Source organism: Anneissia japonica, unplaced genomic scaffold (assembly GCF_011630105.1).
Source record: "Anneissia japonica isolate Jap-2015-1 unplaced genomic scaffold, ASM1163010v1 scaffold2756_len2360902_cov194, whole genome shotgun sequence".
Classification (NCBI taxonomy): Eukaryota; Metazoa; Echinodermata; class Crinoidea; order Comatulida; family Comatulidae; genus Anneissia; species Anneissia japonica.
The window spans coordinates 1,046,847-1,052,004 of NW_022719050.1; the positions used below are offsets into that span (position 1 = coordinate 1,046,847).

At 31.0% G+C, this 5,158-nt stretch overlaps 1 protein-coding gene across 4 annotated transcripts in view; it reads left to right on the forward strand.

The window, feature by feature from the left end:
- LOC117110779 (solute carrier family 49 member 4-like) overlaps nucleotides 1–5,158 on the forward strand; it is a 24,469-nt gene that overhangs the window by 475 nt on the left and 18,836 nt on the right. Inside the window, exons 2-3 of one of the 4 annotated variants that reach the window (XM_033253576.1) lie at nucleotides 3,280–3,469; nucleotides 3,553–3,650. The exons of 1 other annotated variant lie outside the window; for it this stretch is intronic. The gene's annotated coding sequence lies outside the window, so the exon portion shown is untranslated. The remainder of the gene's footprint in view (nucleotides 1–3,279; nucleotides 3,470–3,552; nucleotides 3,651–5,158) is intronic. 2 more of the 4 variants (XM_033253578.1, XM_033253577.1) reach the window with 2 other exon arrangements.

Below are 5,158 nucleotides of genomic sequence, written 5' to 3' on the forward strand. Positions count from 1 at the left end.
TATATAGAATTCATTATAGGGGCCTATATATATATATATATATAGACCTATATATCTTGTATATAAAAAAAATATATTATTATTTTATTATTATTAATTATTATCATTGTAAATATTAGTATTAATGTATTTGCCTAAGTAGGCCCTGTGTATAGCTTGTGATGCTAATTATATGATGGTTCTTGACAGTACTTGGTATTGCTGTACACACATACTAATCACTGTCATCATTAATCTATTTGCCTATGTAGGCCATAATATAATTAGTATAAGTGTAATTGTGTGATTGATTATTATTATTTTTATTATTATTTTCATGTATTAAATATTATCATTATTATCATTATCATTATTATTATTATTGTTAATACTATCATTTATTATTATTATTATTATTATTATTAATATTAGTATTATTGTTATTATCATTATAAATAAATTATTAATAATCTATTTGCCTATGTGTGTATATCACAGGACGCTAATTGTAGGACGGTTTTCTGCTTTATCCAGAGATATAAAGTTTTAATTGATATTTATTAAATTGTCAACCTGGATAGATGAATCTACATCAGTCGTGTATGACAGTTGTTGACAGTAATTACAGTATTATTATAAGTCAATCGTGACGTCATCACTGTAACTCCCAATGTTAGTTGCCTATTCCCCAGCATCCACTAATTTTTCTATTAGGGGACGCTTGGCTTGATTTTTTTTAGGTTCGTGTGCAAAAAGAAAATCCTCATTTTTTTGTCACCGCGTATACATCGCGCACCGCAATAAATATTGAATTGTAATTGAAAATTAATTTCGTAAAACAAGCTTAATTATAACCCGAAGAAAGTTACTTCAAATTCAATATAAGTATGAACAATTAAGGAATTCATTGAATCAGTGGACCCTCATAAACACAACAAACTGAACGTTTAATAGGAATATTCTAGACCTATTTTAAAGACTCAAGGAACAAATTTAGATGTAGGCCTACGGCCAGGCAGGAGGCCTTAAGGTAACCTAAATTATTTTAGCAGACTACAGTATTAAACTGTTACACTGTAACAGCAGTACGCCAATTACACCACAAATTACTATTGTTAAAGGTTACAATATATGACATGGAACAATAATGCTTGACCTTAACATAACATTTAGAGAATTTACCAGATAACACTACACAATGCATGGCACTAATTTTGGTATCACAATTGTCTGATAAGTTATTACAGATAAGGTGGTTACATAGGAGCATACATATTTTGCTCTAATATTTGATCGTATTTAATAATAGGATCAAGATTTTTGCCTTATTCCAATTGTATAACTATAGAAAATACTAGCATATAAGAAATAGGCCTCTGCAAAGAGCATTAGTATGCTGTATGATTTCAGTAGATTTTAATAGTTTTTATATAAATTGATGGTGTTCAGTAATTTTATTGCATCTACAATTTTTTTTTTATAAGAACCAGTAAAATTTTGCCCAGGTTAAGTGTTGTTATTTTTTTGCCCATTTCAGGCTCAAAATGTTCTTATTTTTACACACTTTTCCAACATAGAAAATTAAGGTACAGATAAGATTTGTTGGTTTTTCTAGTTTTTGAAATAAAAACCTTATTTAACTTTTTACACCAGCCTCAATTTGTTTGTGGGGGTGGTGGATAATAATAAAGTTCTTAACCGTTCTGAATCAACAGAACAAGTGGCGGCTGTCATTGACTACCACAGTAGTTGACAAGCTTCAACAGTGCAAAACAAAAGAAGGTCCCTAGAGGGAAAAAATATGTTAGCTGACCTTATATTTCACTTTCACGTTCCTTGTTTTTGTTTTCTATTTTAGTATTAGCTAACCGTCTAATTACTTACTTATCTTCTCTTTTACTTTCATTCTATGCTTCCTTAACTTTCCGTGATTCCTATTTACCTACCTTTTCTTTCTTTAGTCTCTCTTTTCCTTTTAATTACCTTTTCTTTTCTTTCCTTTCCCCTTTCTTTCTAATGTCTCCTAATGCATTGCTTCTTTAGCTTAAATTACCTTTGTAATATTTCCTTATCTTTCTTCTTTTTCTTTGTTTCCTATGTAACCTTGATTTTTCTTGTATTTACTTTATTTCTTTTCTTTCCTTTTCATTTCTTATGCTTTTTCATACATATCTCATTTTATTTTATCTTATCGTTTCTTTCATATCCTGATTCCTTCTTGTCCTTTTCTTTCTTTTTACCATTTCTTAGGTTGCTTTGAATAACCTTTCTTTTTCTTTCTTATAATTCCTTCTTTTCATTCCTTTTTCTTTCTCATATTTACTTTTCTTTTCTTTCATTTTCTTTCTTTTGATTTTAGTTCTTTCTTTACTTTTCTTTCATTCTATTTTTTCTCACACCTTTCGTTGGTGTTCTTGAATATCCTTTCCTTTTCTTTCTTATGTTTCATTCTTTTCTTTCCTTTTTCTTTCTTATATTTTCTGTTCTTATCTTTCTTTCTTTATCCTTCCTTCAATATAATTATTCCCTTTCTTATAATTCCTTCTTCTCATTTTTTCCATTTCATTCTTATACCTTTTCATAGGTGTCCTTGAGTATCCTTTCATTTTCTTTCTTATGATTCGTTCTTTTCATTCCTTTTTTTCCCCTTATATTTACTTTTCTTTTCTTTCGTTTTCTTTCTTCTCGTTTCTTTCTTTTCTTTCATTCTTTCTTTCTATTTTTTCTTTTACCCTATCATAGGGGTCCTTGAATTTCCTTTTCTTTCTTATGTTTCATTCTTTACTTTCCTTTTTCTTTCTTATTTCTGTTCTTATCTTTTCTTTTCTTTCTTTATCTTTCTTTCATATAATTATTCTCTTTCTTTTTCTTTCTTAGGACAATTTAAATATTTATTTCCTTTTCTTTCCTTTCTTAAGTTCCTTTCTATTCTTTCCTTTCTTTAATATATTATTTTACTTTTCCTTAACTTGTCCTTTGCTTTTCTTTGCCTCTTTCTTTTCCTTTTTTTTTTTTCTCTTTTCCGCTTTCCTTACCTTTTTCCTTTCTTTCCAGTCATTTTATTTCAATTCCTTTTACTTATTCTTTGGCTTTCTAAGCAGTCAGTCCAAATGTCATGCAGTGAGGGATAAAAAGAAAAGAAAAGAAAATCAATAGACAATATACCTTGTAAACAGTCAGCCAGAGGCTAACAACATCCATTGAAGCTATCTTTGATGAACTGACTTCTTGACACGCCAGAAAACTTAACGGCTTTATCAAGAATAAAGGATGTTAACCTACCTTTTCTTTTATTCTTAGTAACATGAAATGCCAACATTTTACAAGGGTGATTGTTTCCACGCCTGATAATGTGTGAGCACCACTTTATTTGTTGAGCCTGATAGAAGTCATTTATTGATGAAGTTTTGGTTATCGAGTGTAGCTCGTTATTGGTCCGAATGAAACTCCATTCGATTTCAGTCTTTTCATTGGATGTGCCGGATGATGGGTAAGGATTTTTCCTTTTGAAACCGTCATATACCATGTTTCGAAGAAAGAAGTTATAGGTTGATTCAATTTTGTCTATTTCAGTTTGAGTGGGTCTCCAGGCATGGCAGCCATATGTCAGTCTAGAATGAACAAGTGAATTCATTAAGTTGATTCTTAGTTTGAGAGGGATATTCGAGTTGGTAAGCAACTGGCGATGTTCTGCAAAGGTAGCATGTGCGCTTGATACACGATGTTTAAGCTCGCGATCCCCTATGTGTATGTTATCACATGTATTCCATACACCTAGGTATTTGAAATCTTTGGAATTTTTGACCGCTGTTCCTTTGATTGTAATTATATTTCTAATATTAAGTAGCATAGCCTTAGTGTAAACAAAGTTGGGTTTAGACATTTATGATAAATTTGTATGATTTTCAGTGTTTTTGAACAGATGGTCACATAAAGTATACGGTCACCCAAAAATATGGGGATCAGTATTTTACAGAAATATGCGACTCATGTCGCTTTTTAACAAATCAATTTTTAACATGAATTTTAAATCTGAACCATCTGTCACAATCCAGAGAATAAGGAACAGCCTTCTGCAATCTATCTCATGTGGATTACATGTTTTTACTACATGAGTATCACCGAGCCATGTGCAGCAAAATTCAATGATGGGTTGAGAAACCACATCAGTGATTTTAGATTAAAGAGTAAACAACACTCAAATAAGCTGTTAAATCTGTCTAAACAATAAAGACCAACAAACAATTTATTATTGAATTTTATAAAACTGTTGTTCCATCGATAAACTACATAAATACTAAAAATCTAAAATTTTTTTTAAGTTTCGAGTAAATTTTCGACCCGAACTATTTTTTTTTTACACAAGTGCCAATCTTTTCTAGGCCAAGTCCTGTCTGAATTTAGAACCATTTGATCACTCACAGTGTCCCTTTAAATGCCAATAACAGCAAAGGCCTCTTACTTTTTTTTATTGTTTTATTTTCTTTTATTATCTGGATCATAAAAGATGCATTGTTGACTGTAGTGTATCTATATCAATGTTATGACAAAAGGAAATATGGTACTTGACCAGGAGCTTGAGTGTGAGTTCTGCCTGGGCCTTGAGACGATTTTATTGTGGAAGGCGCACTACAAATATCCCACCATTACCATTACCATTACCATGGTCCGACAGTGCCTGGTTGTTCATCAGTGTTTGTACATTTCATCTTTGCACATGGCTTGTAAAACACATCTATGTTCTCTAAATAGACCGTGGGTTGAGGCTCCAAAATCGGCTTAGTTTACGAATTCTGTGACCCACCGATCCGCGCTACTTGACTTTCGCACAAAAATGTCAATACTATTTTATTGAAACATAATATAATTGTCGGCAATCGTAAATTTGGGGAAACTGTAACCAAAAATGAGAATTTATCTTAAAAAAAATAATGTCGTTCACGAAAGCAGTACCCAATCACAGCACACTTACCATACCTGTTAAACATTGATGAGACGCTATTAGCCAATCACAAACATTCTTGTAAACTCGGTAACTAATGTAAACAATTTCGCAAGGAAAGTGACAATGTGTAGCAATTTGGACGAAAGTTCTCCGGTTTTAGTGGAATATTTCAATATGATATAAGTATACCAGCCTTTAAATAAAATACATTGGTAATAGTTGTAAGATTTTAGA